Raw genomic sequence first — 16,536 nt, forward strand, 5'->3', positions numbered from 1 at the left:
ATGTGGTATGCAGACTAGCCTTTAATTATTTTTATTTAGGGGCCCGTCACCTGAAGTGACCGGGCAGTATCCTCGCTGATCTGCGGCACAGAAAGAAATGGCTGACAGTACGTGCTGCAGACTTCGAAATGGCTTGAAATGTTTATTCGAGAAGCTTAGAATGGATCTTTGCCCAGTAAGGCCTTGACTTGTGTACAATGCGAGTGATAATTACTTGTGTTTGGATGAAGCTCTGCAGTTTCCAAATGACTTTCTCGCGCATTGTCCCATCTGAACTTCACAACAGACCTGAGCGGTAGACTGGGCAGCTATTCTCATTCGCCTATTCCAGGCAAAGAAATTAGGGCTGAGAGACTTTCTTTTCCCCCAAGTCATCTGCCCTCTTTTACTCTGCAGCATATAGAGAGCGAAGGAGAGCTGGGAATTATTTAGTGAATTCCGGCTGGTCGGAATCTTTAAGGCATTAATCATCATACCGAAGAATGTCATATTTATCAACACGATTTCTTGGTATGAAATGTGGTGAAAGAGAAGCTGTCACTATAATGTGAAGTATATGACATGGATTTGAGTCTGCTAAAAGGTCTTACCTCATCTGATTTGATTACTAAGTACAGAAAAGGCACAAGATAAAACCTATTAACCAGAGTTATTAAAGATTTTCCCACTGTATTTACAAAACCCAGGGAACAAAGACATCGCTGCTAACATAGAACCAGTGCAAAACTGATGTGGATTTTTGCCATTCAGGGAAGCAGAGACTGAGTATAGAAATTAATATTGAACGACTCGTGTGCTATATGATCAAAGAAGAATTCCTGAGTATTTTCCACGTGCCCAGAAGTACGCTGAGTGCTGTGGGGCTTTTAAAACAAGTTCCCCGGCCACAGAGGTCACCGAGTTGGGTGTTTACTGTCGATTAATTTATGCAGATCCCATTTCTTAAAGAGCAGTGAAGAGTTGGAAGCATATGGAAAAAATAACAGCTCTGGTAATATTGAAGCTGATATAAAGACTGTTCTTTCCTGCCCTGTTTTCCTGGGCTCATCTGTCAGAGCATCATAACCTGCACAAAAGCTGTGTCAGTAGGAATCTGTACTAAGAAAGCAGTATTTTCATCCCTTTTAAAAAGGTGGGTCTGCAAACCAAAGTGACAGCTGATACCCATTCAATGAAAGGTCAGGCAATGAGCACGCAGCTGGATTTGTTTAGCGCTTACCTTATCTTTCTCCGATAAACAGAAACCTGTTGGCCTTAAGTCGCAGGACCTGAGGGTCTTCACCTTTTACTCAACTGCAGTCAGAGATGAAGATGATTGTAATGATTTTTTTCCTTCGTGCCCTTCCCACTGAAATGGCTGCATAGTTTTCAAAGACAAGCCCAATTTTCCAAGAGAAGGAGTTTCCTTTTCGTTAGAAAAATATGTAGTTTTGCTTTTTATAGAAATTGAAGAAGATTAATAACAGGGGTGGTTCACAGATAAGAATGACTGCCTTTGAAAGGGAAAGAGACAAAAAAAGCCGCGGTAGGGAAGGGGGGCTTGACATGACTGTGACATCCAGGCTGTCCAAGGAATCAACATAGCTAGAAGTGTAATTACAGTTTTGATTCCCCCGGGAATAATTAAGGGATTAGTGGTCCCAGGGAGGACAAAGAGACAGTGTCGATTGAGTAATAAAACTCTTTCTTCAATACCAACAGACGTTGACAAATAGCTCCCACAACAGATAAGATTTTGCTGTGAATCCTAGCATCCTCGGCCCCAGTACCTCCTCTCCATGCCCCATTCACCTTCAGATATTGGTGAGGTTCCTGCTCGTCTTTCCCACCCCCTGGGTTCTTCCATCTTTCCTCTGGGTATTTACGGTGCTTCCCGGGTTTTGCTTCTGTCTCCATTTGTCCTGAAGGAGGCTTGGAACTGTGCACTTGCAGACGGTCCGCGAGCAGTGCCTCAGTGCCATGGTGCAGTTGGGTGCTTGAGGGTGTGGCTGGGGGGACCTGGGTGGAGGCACGGAGGAAGCGAAAGGCTGCCAGGACAGCAGAGCGTGGTTCCTGGTTGACCCATCTGGTAGGAATTTCCAGGTAGATCTGATGAGAGCTCTCAGCACAGACCTGAAATTCAGTGTTGAGAGCCAGTGGAAAGGTTGGTTCTCCCAGTAATGGCTGAATAGCTTTTATTAAACTAACTCTTCTGCTAACAACTGTTGTCGACTCTCTCTTAGATTTGTATCTCCAAAGGCAAGAACTTGAGAGGATCCAACCTTGAAAGAGGGAGACCACTACGTCAGATGAGGTCCCCCCATACATGAGGCTCTTCTCCTGAAGCCACCTCTTCCTCCCTGTCTGTATGAGGCCTGTGGGAAAGTCACATCATACTGACCTGGGGAATTAGAAGGAGAAGTTTGGGATGCTAAGGTGGCTGAAAACTGAGCCAAAATATCCCCGAAAGGAAGGAACCTAACAGTCTTACCCTATTAGGTTCAGAACTTTCTATAAATCCCACAATATTCAAGACAAGGCAGAATGAGCATGAGAGAGCAAGAAAAAATGGGGCAGAATAGAGTTCAGAAATAGGCCCACCTATACATGGTCAGTTGATTGTCTACCAAGGAGCAAATTAATTTAATGAAGAGAAGATCTTTTTTTCAATAAGTGTGTTGGAACAACTGGATAAACATATGAAAAAAACGAACCTTGGTCTCTGCTTCATATTCTACACAGATGAACTGCAGATCTAAATATGACTTCTAAAACTATAAAGCTTCTAGAAGAAAGCATATGAAAATATCTTTGTGACCTAGGAATAGGCAAAGATAATTTATCAATGTGGACTCATGGATTTTTATCTTGCTCAATGATTTATAATTTATTAAACGAGTATTCAATTTGATGCTCAATTATCAGATATGACCAGAGGGAGCCCCTCAAACTGAATCCTGTGTCCTTCTGATATGTCCCCATTATTTTCTGAGCACATCTGCATTTTCTGACACAGAACAATTTCCAGACTTATTTTGTTCTTTCCTTCCCCGAGCTCTAGAATCAGCTATTTCTCTCAAGGAGCTCTGGCTCCTTTTTAAAAAAAAAAAAAAAAAACATTGGAAATGGTACAGATCTAGTCCTTTACTTTGCCCAGATAAACAGATGTATTTGGTTTCGTAGTTGGTGGGACAATGGATACCAGTATCCACCGGAAGATAGCCACTGAAGGATGCTCACCGATCTCCCAGAATGTCATCTCCAAGTCCATTTAGAATGTGAATCTCCCTTGAAGGAGCTCTTAGGTTCACTAGAGACAAAATAAACATATCCTCAACAAGAGAGAACTATAAAGGAATATTCATGCTTGACGCATAGCTTCTAGTTGCCATGGGATTCCAGAAGAGAGAGATGTGGTGGGGTTTGCTGTGGTCGAAGGACAACTCTGAGAATGGAGGGCGTGGAGGGATCAAAGGCTGGAGGGAACGTAGTGCCCTCTGGAGACAGGGAGGAGGTTAGATTGGTGGAAAAATGATCCGAAGTTTAGACAGGGTGATGGGAATAATTTAACAGAAAGAGGTGAGAATCTTATGTGAGACAGCCAACCTGCCTTAGCCCTTCCAGCCAGACAGAAGGGTGGAGAGGAGAGTGGTCACTGCCCGTCCATTTTTAGCAGAGTGGGTTATTTAGCTAGAGCGCTGAGGCGCACCAAGAAGAAAACAGAGAAACTCCTTACTTGTTATCCTTCCAAAAACAGCTCCGTGGCTTCCAGGTTAGGAACTGAATGTCTAATTCTGGGTATTCTAATTATTAGGCGTAATTCTGAAGACTTAATTCATTTTCTTGAGATCAATAACAGGACCCCAGATTCTCATTTTACAGTCTTCAAACATGCACTACAGTCAAATCAGAAATAATCTGAAGATCACTTCTCTTTCTGAGCTAGGTCTGATAATTTTCCTTCATTTCTTTAGCAGTCTTAGAGATTTGTTTCTTGCATCCCCGAAGAGAAAGGCCCTGGACACCACACAGTCTTTCAGAGGCTTTCATTTGGAGCTAGGAGACCCAGGCTTGAAGATAAACTACAACCGGACAGAGGGCAGGGGAGGTAGGAAAGGCCCTCGTACCACACTAGTTCTAGGAGACACTAATGGACAGACTTTCTAGATGCTCGTGACAGTGACGTCACCACTGACACACAGATCAGGAATGAGAACCACACAAGAATGGACACGTAATGTCTATTGCATGAACAAAGAGTTATGTTTAATGCTTTATGTGTAGTTTTTCATTTAATCCTCATAACAACCCTATAAGGTAGGTGTTGCTGTGTTTTACAGATGCACAAACCAAGGCTCATGAGATTGTCTTAGGGTGACTTCCCCTGGAAACGCTTCTGTGATTTGTGCACAGAAGGTTCGTAAGGAGTGGTGGGCGGCCCCAGTAAAGGAGTGAGGGAAGCACGCTGGGCAGAGGGAAAAGTTGAATTGGGATGTGACTGGGGCCTCGGCGAATCCCCCATGGAGCCCCGTCCTGGCACGGCCTTTCAGAGCCACGTCATGTCAAGGCGAGGGGGCTGATCTGATCCCTTGAAATCTCCCGTGGACCAGTCATGGGACACCAGTTGACCCCGAGCAGCGGGAGCTCCATCTGGCTGCGGGCAAGCTCTAGATCTGCCATCAGCACACGTTCTCAGAAGCTAGAGCCTCATCAGTGAAGGGGAGAGCGAGGTGGTAGCCCACCCCAGCCACCAGTCTAGCCCTGGGATCTGCTCGTTTCATACAGTGCGACCCCCTCCCCTGGGGACAAGCCCTCCACAGTTCCGGTTGATCTTGTTTCCTTCTGAGACGTAACGGGGGGAGTTCGGTGGGTCCAGGCGTGCCTGCTGCTGCTCCTCTCCTTCCCCGCTGCCCTCGCTCGTGATTCACACGTCTGCTGCCCCATGTGGCTGACCTGGCAAGGGGACCAGCGTCATCCCTGAGGGCTCTGAGCCACTGGTCACCATGCCTTTCTTAGTTACGTCTCCATTTTCTATCAAAATTGGGTAGAAAGGTACTAAGAGGTGCCCAGCGGATTACCTGGGTGTCGACCATGTTCTTCCCTGCCCGTGTTGTCTCTAAGCTGCTGCCTCCTCTCCTGTTAAGAGTTATTAATTTTGCCAATTCAATGACACTTTTCCTTGTCTACTTGTCTCTTGACACAAAAGACTCAAACTGGGTGGCAGCTATAGCTTAAAATTAAGTAGATCTTGAACTGTGTCCTCTGGTGGAAGCATTCCCCCAGGACCTCTAGGTACTGGAGCCCAAAGGTTCATGGTTGGGTCAGGGAGCCCAAATCTCCAGGCAGGTCACTGGGAATGATGGTAAGGGGGCCTCTACCACTTCTGCTCCTTGCTTCCGGGACCCGTGTATTTGACCTGCCGGAACACACCACACCATAGGGGGGCTGTTATTTAAAAGTGTATGCTGTGTTGTAAAGGATGCTCACCGGCCTCACAGAGCGTCATCTTCAAGGTGGGGCCTAATCATTGCTTTCAAAGCATCATTCCGTCGCTCTGTCAGGCTGCAGCTGCTGTTAAGGAGGGTCCCCTGTTCTGATGCGATGTCAGTATCTTGCATCAGTGGAGTAAACATTGCTGAATCCCCCACTGGTGGTGCTTGGCAAAGTCCTGTGGGCAGAAAAGGCAGACCCATCCTCTGAAACAGGGCACTGTGTCTGGGAGTGTGGAAGGGAGTGTACTCAGTGAAGGCAGTGGGAGCCGGGATGGGAGGAAAGGAAGTGGGGGTGGCAAGGCTGCGTCCCAGCAGCCCCAGTAGGACGTTTTGAGGAGAAACCTGGGGTAGATGTAGCAGAATCAGGAGGAAACTGGGGACTGCATCCCTCAGGCCCTGACACAGCAGACAGCAAGACCACTGCGGCAAGTGGAGGTGAGGGCTGCACAGAGAACACGTGGGGATTTTTTAGCAGGAGTTTGAGCTGCTCTGCCAGGGAAAGGGACGACCCAGCCATTCGCCTTCAGTCAGAGGCAAGGCGATTTTTGTTAGTATTGCTGTTCTTATTAGTCACATGCCTTGATTGTTCTCTTCTCTGGTTTTTTGTCTGGTTTCAGAAACCTGGGCTACACAAGATTGTATTATCGTTCAAGTTCAGCCTTGATGGTGCTGGTGGCGGGGGTACGGGTGGCGAGAGGGCGGGACCCTGGGTGCGGCTTTGGGTCTGGTGTGTGGATTCAGAGACACTGGGTCCATTGCCCTTGTACTTCAGCTTCCAGAGTCTGCAGAATCGCCTGGAAATCAATCAGATGCTATTTGGTGATGTTGAAAGGTCTGATTCTAACCCAAGTATTTTCAGAAGGAACATGGGAAATGTCAAAAAGTGTCAGCTCCGTGAGTATCTTCTGGTGATAATGCTTTCCAGCAGTACATTTCCACTGGTTCTCTCTCGTATTGTCAGTTGAACAAAACACTTGGATGCTTTGCTGGTTTCTAACTAATGAGTTGGCTTTGCTCTTTTAAAACAGTAATATATAATACAGAGTATCTATTGAGTCAATAAACCTTTAATCAGAACTGTCTTAATGACAAACAGCACAGCATCACATGAAATAAGGTTAAAGGTTCTTGAATTGAATCATATTTCTGGTTTTGAATTTTTCCACAGGCAAACAAGAATGATAAAAGGGATTATGTTATATTTGTTGTGCCCAGGGAAGTACAAAGATTTTTGTTCCACACTTCCTTCTCTTTAGAATTTGAAAGTAAACTGGCCAAAAAATAATTTTAAAAAAATGGCATTTAAATGTACCATTTTCAGACCTGGAAATGGTAGGGTCACAGTCCACCTCTTTTTTAAAACTCTGGCCGGTAAATTAATTCCTCACCGCTTTATGGTTTCTTTGATGATTAGTGTAATATTTTTATAGCACGCACACGGGTGTCTTGTCTGAGAGTTTTAGTAAAACATGAATACTTTTCCATTTTGTCAAATACTGTTATTTGTTAAACAAAGTAGCCTGCCTCCCCCTGTCTGTCTTCATTCCACGGGGACATGTAGGCTCCTAAAAGCTTATGGGAGCTGACGGTACTCCACCATCACAAGCCACTTAGAGATGTCCTGTTTTGCATGCTGCTTCACTTAAGGGTCAGCATCAGAGCTCTGTGTCGTCGTCTGCCCCCCTTTGGCACTCCACTCAGTCTCTTTCAGACAGATGTTCTTCTAAGAAGAGTCTATGCGTGTCTAAACCAGCTCAATGACACACTTCGTTGACATGTGGGAACATTGGCCAAGCCATAGTGGCCCATAAGTTAAACTGAATAGAGATCTCATGACTTCTGCCTTCTGTCTGGTCCTCCCCTCATTCACAAAACTTCTTCTAGTCTTTTCCTCATCCTTTCCCCCCACCATCCTTGATTCCCTCTATATGCAACTACAAGAACTAGCTTTCCCAAGTGCAGTTCTAACCAGAAATCTTTCATGCTGCTGAGAAAAATATTTTTAATATTTCTGTATTTTCTAATGTATTTTCATATTGTTTGCACAATACTCTCCTGAGAGAAGGCTGCTTGGAACAGCAGAAATGGGCCAAGAGTGTTGTCTGAGCATTCCTTAGCCCAGCACATTCTTGGGTCATTCTGATCTGCTAATGAGGTAGACTCCCAGAAGTTCAAGGCCATGTTCAACAGGGCTTTCATGAGCTTTCGGAAGATAATGTAAGCCCACCGTAGGCCAGCTAGTTAGAGAAGACCCAGGTGGAAGGCCTCATCAGAAGCTGAATCCAAGTACTGTTGTGGAGCAAGGTGTGCAAAAGTTGGATGTCTCTGAAGGGTGGGACTCGTTTTAGAATCTTTGTGTGAATGTGCCTCAAATAAGCAACACTAATGAAAAGAAATGGTTTAAGGGCTGGAGGTCAACTTCCCTGGGCTGAGATGAGAGCAATCTCCAGTAGTAATGAAGGAGAGGTCTGCAAGGCGAGCATAGGGGAACCCGATGGCCAAGAACTGCCTGTCCTTGGAGCCAGAATTGACCTGCCTCAACCAGAGGGTCAGGGACAGGAGGACTGAGTGGCCGGGGTCTTTTCAGAGCTGAAGTATAGCTTTGAACTTGGGTCTTAGGGTGAAGCCTGAAAGAAGTTGAGATGAGAACAGATCTCCAGAAATGTGACCTTACTTAGAAATAGGGTCTTTGCAGACATGACTGATTAAGATGAGGTCACATTAGATGAGGGTAGGCCCTGAGTCCAATGGCTGGTGTTCTACAGAGGGCCATGTGAACACACGGAGACACAGACACCCAGAGAAGATGGTCAGGTGACCACAGAGGGAGAGACTGGAGTGGTACATCCTTGAGAAAAGCACTGCCAAAGATTGCCAGAAGCCGCCGGAAGCTCAGAGGGGGCAGGGAAGGATTCTCCCCTAGGGCTTTCAGGGAGAGCATGGCCCCCCCCCCCCGACATGTTGATTTTGAACTTATGACCTCTTGAACTGTGAATGGATAACTCTCTTTTTTCAAAAAAGTTTTGCAAAAACTGTGGTTAAAAAAACCACATGAGATCGACCCTCTTAACAAATGTTTATGTGTATAATGTATATTAGGCATCTCGAACTTTCTCCTCTGGCATGACTGAAACTCTATACCTGTTGAATAGCAACTTCCCATTTTCCCCTCCTTCTGGTCCCTGGCAGCTACCCGTCTCCTCTGTTTCTATGAATTTAAATACTTTAGATACCTCATATTAGTGGGATCATGGTAGCATTGGTCCCTCTGAGACTGGTTTATGTCAGTTAACGCAATGTCATCAAGATTCATATTGTAGCATGGAACAGGATTTCCTTCTTTTTTTGTGGCTGGGTAATATTCCATTTTATATATACACCAAATTTTCTTTATCTGTTCATCCACCAATGGACATTTAGGTTCTTTCTACCTCTTGGCTATTGTGAGTAATGATGCAATGAACATAGAAGTGCAAATACCTCTTCAAGATTCAGATTTCAACACTTTTGGATATATACCCAGGTGTGGAATTGTTGGATCATATGTTAGTTCTTATTTTAATCTTTTGAGAGACTGCCATGCCATACTGTTTTCCATAGTAGCTGCACTATTTTACATTCTCACTAACAGTGCCCAAGGGTGTCAGTTTTTCCACATCTTCAGGTCAACACTCTCATCTCTTGTCTTTCTGGTAATAACCAGTTTGATAGCTGTGAGGTGATACTTCATTGTGGTTTTGGTTTGCATTTCCCTGGTGATAGTGCTGATGAGCATTTTTTCACTGGCCATTTTATGTCTTTGGAGAAATGTCTGCTCAGATCTTCTGTCCATTTAAAAAATCGGCTTGTTTGGTTTTTCTGCAGAGTTGATGGATATTTTGGATATTAACTCCTTATCAGACATATGGTTGGCAAATATTTTCTGCCTTTCTGTAAGTTGCTTATCTCTGTTATTTTAAGCCCTCCTATTTGTGGTAACTTGTAACAGCAGCCCTAGGAAACTAATAGAGTTGAAACATAATCTCAATTACATAAAAATTGGTTCTATGTGCTACAGAAAAAAATGCATAAAGGAAATTGATCAGTTTGTTATTAGCACTTGCCCCTGGGTGTGGAAGTAAAGGTAGGTGATTTTTGTTTTCTCCTTTGTGATCTTTTGTCTCTTCCAAGTTACCTCAAATGAAAACACATTGCTTTCTTTCTTTTAGAAAATAAACAGCATCAGTTTTAAAATGAAAACTTCATAAAAATATTGAAAGATATTTTGAAAGTTTGTCTTGTAGTGAATACTGAATATCTACGACATTCTTGGCATTGTTCTAAATGCTGGGATAAGACAGAGTTCCTACCCTCCAGCTGTTTATATTCATATATGAAGAAATAAATATGCAGTTAAGGAAATTAATCAATAAAATAATTTCCTGGACATCTGAGAACTGAGTAAGTAGAAGATACAATGAGAGGATGTAAGGCAGAGGGCCTGGAGTGGTCAAGGAGGTGAAACAGTGATTACTTTATGGAGATCTCAGTGGTGCGAGGGCAGCAGCAATGGGAGGTTCTGGAAGCTGGAGTAACAAGTGCAAAGGCCCTGAGGTGGGAAGGAGCTGGTATGTCTGAGGGTTAGAAAGAGGCCAGTATGGCTGGAGTGGAGTGACTGACAGGGATGGGGAAGGAGACAGGCAGGGCGCACCGTCCGGGGATGTGGGCTGCAGCAGAGGTCCAGGCATGGGCCCACAGTCCTGGCGTGCAGTCTGGGCTGCAGAGTGGTGGCAGTGGGAAGCCCACTGGAAGATTTTGATCAAGGGAGTGTGATGTATTGATGTTTGTATGGAAATGTCACTCTGGCCATTCTGTGGAGGGTGCACTTTGTCAGTTATCTCTGTGTGAGGGCGTTTAAAAAATAAAAGCCGGTCTAGGCAGTTTAAACAGAAAAGGAATGAATTGAAGAACCCTCGGGAGCTTATGGAAACTCCAAGAGGCCAGAGAATTAGGTTTGGAGGCTGCACAATCAGCCTGTTCACCAGTGACAGTGCCGCCACCCCAGTGAGGCCCCGATTGGACCTCAGCAGACACAGGTTCCACAGCCTGCACTTGGATCCAGGACTTATGGAAATACATCTAGCTCTGTTTTTTAAAATGCATTAAAAAATGCAGTTTCTGATCTGAGGTAAACCATGGACACGGTTTAGGATCTCTTCTCTAGCTGGGAAACCCAGGAGTACACTTACTGTTATTTTTTCCTTCTTCTTTGAGAAGGATTGCTTTAATGAAAAATTTCCAGTTGCTTCTTTGTTTTCCTGAACTACTGTAGATTCTTACATTTGTGTCAACTTTATTTTTGAAATATTTTACATTTTTTGACTGCCTTCTTTTCACCTGAGTAAAACATTAAGGAGGAAAACGTATACGTAAATTTTTTCTTCTGGATTCTTCTGGATTTATTCTCTTTAATGGAAATGTTGGTACAACTTTGATTTTAAGGAGCCTCTAAAAGGAATCTGATGTAACCTATTGATGGTCAGATTTGCCGATGCAGCATTCCGAGGAAGATAAAGTGCTGTATTTCTAAAAATGCAGAGCTGAGATATCACTAACACAACTGCACTTTGCAGAGACGAGACTAAGAAGGTGAAGGGTTTGTACGTCCTATATAGAAGCCTCCGGTGGGGGAGGGTATAGCTCAAGCGGTAGAGCGCATGCTCAGCGTGCATGAGGTCCTGGGTTCAATGCCCGGTACCTCCTCCAAAATAAAGAAGCCTAATTACCTCCCCCTCACCAAAAAAAAGAAAAAAGAAAAAGCCTCCTGACCAGTCTCTCTCTCCCCCTTACCCACACACACAGCACATGTGTGCCCATCACCTAGAATTACCTGCTTCGGTGTAGCCTGCATTTAAAATGTTCCGTTGGAGTGCTCATCTCAAGATGTCCATGTCGCACGTGTCCTGTGGGCTCTGTTGATCATGGAACAGGTTTTCTTACCTGGGATGGTAAGAGGTCACTGGCTTTCCATCCCTTTCCCCCGTTTTGCCACAGCAATGGACTAGCAGGCCAGAAAGAAGCATTTACTTGTGACTCACAACAGAGTGGGAGGGTGTCCAGGGACATCTGGTGGGAAACTGAAAAGAACAAAGTTGGAAGCCAGGGTGACTTTTCTGCTCTCCACTCTGAAGTTACCCAGATCAGCAGGGGGGGTTGGTGAATATTTAATGTCAGCACATTGCATGCGTAATTTGTCCCATCTGCTTTTAATTTTCATACCAGTTTTATAATCTTAATAACATTTTAATTAAAAATAAATGAACTGAATACTCCAACAGAACATTTTAAATGCAGACTGTCAGGTTGCAAACCCAACCTCTGCTGGAGAGACAAACAAAAGTAAAATTTTCTAAAAATGCGTAGCGGAGGTACCTCTCTCTTCTGCTCAGAGATCCCACCGTTTCAACGACCAAGACATCCTAAAAATATTACAGACAGGTTCCAACTCGCACACAGAGCTAGAGCCAGACCACCCTGTTTCATTCAGTTTCGGAGAACGTTCCTTGCATGCACCGACTGGGATGTTCCCGTCTCGCTTCGGTCATTGCTCTCCCAGGGCTTACTGGCTTGCAGCAGTTGCTCTCCGTCCTGAGCAGACCTCTGAGGCAGCTGACTCAGACTCACACCTCCCCCTGATAGCTAGTAAGTGCCTGAATCACATGCCCTTATTTGACCAAATTCATAATATATAAATGAGTGTGTATAAATGAATAACGCCCTGTACTTCCTGGAGAAGTTTACTTTTAAAAAACGCTTTTGCTTTCAAACACTCATCTAAAGGAATTTCAAACAATATCAGAAAGCGAAGCACACAACTGAAGGAGGGTGGGTAGAGATGCTTTTGGATTCAAGACCCGAGGTCCTCTGGGGGGGCAGTTCTTGTTTTAAAATAGGTCGTGCCGTTGTCCACAGAACATTTTAATATTTGAGATACATCACCAGTCAGCCACAATGTATATGTCACAGTCTGTAATGACTGCATTTTCAAAGTAGACTATTATAAAGTTTTGATTGTATAAAGTTTTAGACTATTGTTTTAGAGAAAACAATACTTACAATTTTAGAATCTCTTCCACAGTGGGGCTGGGATTTTATTAATAGTCTACCTCTTAACTATATCTCGAGATTCTGATTCTATTAGAATTGTTAAGCACTAAGGAAAAACCACCAAATTAAGATCTGAAACAAAGCTGAATTTATTGCTTGCCTGGCAAAGTCCCATCAGTCAGCTGCAAGGTCAGGGAGTCTCTCCAAGTGGAAATTAGAAGGGCACAGAAGGAGGAATCGCATCAAATATGTCCACCGGCAGTCTGAGTTCAGGCTCTCATTGCCTCCTGTGGCAGAGACACCACTTCTTTATAAAGGGGCACTTTCAGATTTCACAGGGCTGATGCGGGGAGACCAGATTTCCAGCCAGTTCAAGATGGCATGTTTAAGAGTCCAGTGTTCTACAGTCATTCATCAGACTTGCTCGTGTGCTCATGTTGGAAGCCCAGTGTGGTTCCTTTTGCTGCTTCTTCTCAACAAAATAGATGATGTTGAAATAAGAAGTCATTACTGAGTTCAATATAGCACAGGGAACTAGATTCAATATCTTGTAGTAACTTTTAATGAAAAAGACCATGAAAATGAATATATGGATGTTTATGTATGACTGAAGCATGATGCTGTACACCAGAAATTGACACATTGTAGCTGACTATACTTCAATTAAAAAAAAAAAAAGTCATTACAATAGAGGACATTAAAAAGCCAGAGCTTTCAGGCTTTGAATTAAATAGTATTGGGGGGGGGGTGTGCTCATTCACTCACTCATTTATTTACTTATTCCTTTTTCATATTTGTCAAGTCCCTTTTACATGCCTGTCATTGCTAGATGACAAGGATAACAAATGCAACCCCATGTCACATGAGACCGGATTTCTTATTCTAAAACCTCGGAGAAACCTAGCATCTTCTACACGGTTTGCATCTACCGGTCCCTAAGAGCTAAAATCTGTAGCTCAGTGTCTGCCTTAGCATGGCTTCACTGCTCAACACTCCGCATTAAGCTGACTTTATTTTTTTCAGGAAATTCTGATCCAGGAGGACGTCTGTCTCATGAACTTTCTGAAATCCATTTCTTTCAATAGTAGATTACCCAAGTGGTCTTCATCAAAGTAAACAGCCTCCTTCCCAGAACAATAGATTATTCAACTGGGTTTCTCAGAGGACTGCTTGCTCTTCAAGATGTCCTTTAAAACCTTGTCCTCACCGTGTCTGCCAGTTCTAAACTATTATGCCACAAACTCTACTCAGTTCTGTTTTCACATTGAGGGACCCACCGAAAACCAGACCCTTATCTTTCCTTTGTACTCTCTCTTTCAAGACGCTACAAAGACTCTGTCAAGGTTACGATCTCCTTTACTGCAATGAGCCATAAACTTGGCTTTGCTTAATCTAAAGACTGCTGGTGGTCTTTTGAGGTAGTTGGCAATCTGCAGAAATTATAACATCAAGGTGACTTCTGGCTTTAATTTTTTGATCTCATCGAACTTTAGTATACCACCATCAATTCCTTTTTCTTGTCTGCTCTATGCTGACCAAGACATAAAATTGTCTTCCTTCCTTGTTTTCCAAAATCCCTCAATTCCCAACTACAACCCGAACAAAATCCAGTCTTACAAAGCGTTAAAAAAATCGATGCCATAAAGGGTCCATACATATTAGCAATAACAATTTAAAACTGAATGTTAGACATTATTGCTGGTGAGTCCTTTGATCTCCCCACCCTCTAGCTCAATGCTACTCAAAGTGATGGACTTTCATCAGTTCACCAGGAGGCACCTGAAACTGAGAGTGAGTACTTACAACCACTGGTCAGTGATGATTTAAAACTAACCTTCCCCGTGAAAAAAAAACCAGCTCCCGACAACAAAAAACTAACCACTCCTCAACCCTATCCTTCACCACAGATCGTTTGAGAGCCATTCTCCAGAATCTCTGGCTTTCAGTTTAGTGGGACACCCCCTGCCGCCTTTACCCTTAAGCAACCTGGGGAAACTCAGCTCTCCTTACTGGATTATGTAGAGCAGTTTATTTCCTGTTCCTCTGCTTTGGGTTTACCTTTAATTCAAAGCCTCAGTATGTGGAGACACGTCTACGGCATTCTGCTAAACGATGGGATGTGTACCCCAGCTCCCACCAAGTAACAGCACAAAAGAACTGGAAGAGGTCTTGCAATTTCAGTCTTTCCCCTCCTCTCTCTGCAGAAGTCTCAGAGAAAGACAATGGAGCCCGTCAAAAAATCCTTTCTGTCTAATAGAACTGTGATGTTTTTCCTAATGAGTAGAAGTTGGTACAGTCAGCTTAGGCTTTAAGTAATACTTTTTGCCCCATTATTTCATAGTGAATTAGATATTGTCCCTGACCTTAAAGAACTTGTCATCATTTTGGGAAGAAGTAGTCATGTAAATAGATCAGGACAATACTGCAAACAAGAGAAGGGCAGAGGGAGCCCCAGTGTCCGAGGAATGTGGAAGGAAGGGGACTGAGTGTGCCTGGGGACTGAGGGGATCCGCTGCTTTCTGTCGCTGATGAGATGGGTGAGTGGAATATAGTGGGTGAAAGGGTGTAGCTTTGTCATGGATCTAAAGTAAGATTCACGCTACCTCCCTTCTTTAGGCATCTGTAGTTTATCCTCTAGGAGCATCAATATTCAGTAGAGCTAGTGCTGAGAATGGAGTGATGGCAGGAGTTTTGTGGCTACAGAAATCAAACGGCATTTAATTGTATTTCCAACAGATGGGGAATAATGAAATCATTTATTATCTTTTCACAATGAGTTAACTCATAGGTAAACCTCAGATGATCGAATGGATTTATCCAGTCTCTTGCTAAAGGTTTAATATTTTCATCCGATTCAACAATGTTATTTCCTGGCTCAATTTAATGATTAACATGGCATAAAAGTAACCATTTCTTGATTATTAAAATCCTATTTGCTGCACATTACAGAGAGAGTCTATTTTAAAACCATTACTAAATAAATAGTCTGTAATAAGAAATGAACATTGAACAACTACCTTATAAAACCTTAATAAGTTTATTAGAGAATGTTAATTCAAAACATGGTCACAAAAATAAGCTCGGCTACAAATTTTTCTCATTAAAACGACTTTTTGATGTTGAATAATATATCAAATAACTCTGCCAGTAACAGTCTTTGGCATTTCCTCCTAAATCTCATGAGCAGAGCGGGGCACTTGTGAAAAGAACAATCAGGAGGTCCAACCAGGGTGGTCCTGAAGGGCTCGGTTAAAACTGTCAGCATCTTCCTAATGCCCAGCTCAGGGCTGACTCTTGTGTTTTGACCAATAGTGCTCACTTATGCAAGTAAGTGGGAAACATCTGACCACGAATCGGCATCCTCAAACTGCTCCTATGGAACTGGCCTTTCCCATGGAAGAAACATACAGAGGTGCTATCCAATGGCACAGATATTCACAAGCTCACATTAAAGGATTTAAGTACTTATTTCCAAAGTTATCCATTTCACTGTGGATAAAGACCGCCCCCCAAAACCCAATAATGTCACAATTCAGAGACAGCCACAGTCAGTATTTTGATGCACGTTCTGTCTGGTCTATGTCTGTGCTTAGCACACACTGCATGTGCAAATGTCAAGGAAGAAATGCAAAGAGTTAGGTATACTGTTCTGTCATGTGCTTCTTTTTCTTTTAAATGTGTTCACTTACTTTGGGTGGCTCAAAATGCCATCTACTGCTGGCGGGATCAGATTGGAAAACATAGCTTGGTCCTACAGTCCAAGTTTCCTAGTGATTTTCTTCCCCGGAAGTAAATTACACCAGAGGTGCAGACCACACATCCCCTAGAGGAGACAAAACAGTTACCATCGTGAACTTGTCATCTAGTCCATGTGCTTCAGTGTCACAATTTTGTGTCCTTATATATTATTTCATTTTGGGGTTATTTTAGTGGGAACTTTCTTGGTTTTAAGAAACAGTCTTGCTTGAGACTCCTCAGA

The 16,536-nt window shown here is 43.4% G+C and overlaps 1 long non-coding RNA gene across 1 annotated transcript; it reads right to left on the reverse strand.

Moving 5' to 3' along the window:
- Nucleotides 1-4,256: 4,256 nt before the first annotated feature.
- Nucleotides 4,257-12,065, reverse strand: LOC123614431 (uncharacterized). The gene is made up of 4 exons (XR_006721820.2): nucleotides 11,883-12,065; nucleotides 11,341-11,587; nucleotides 5,467-5,647; nucleotides 4,257-4,932 (listed from the first exon to the last, which is right to left on the reverse strand). It is a non-coding gene; the product is annotated as an uncharacterized LOC123614431 (long non-coding RNA).
- Nucleotides 12,066-16,536: the final 4,471 nt, after the last annotated feature.

Source organism: Camelus bactrianus, chromosome 12 (assembly GCF_048773025.1).
Source record: "Camelus bactrianus isolate YW-2024 breed Bactrian camel chromosome 12, ASM4877302v1, whole genome shotgun sequence".
Classification (NCBI taxonomy): domain Eukaryota; kingdom Metazoa; phylum Chordata; class Mammalia; order Artiodactyla; family Camelidae; genus Camelus; species Camelus bactrianus.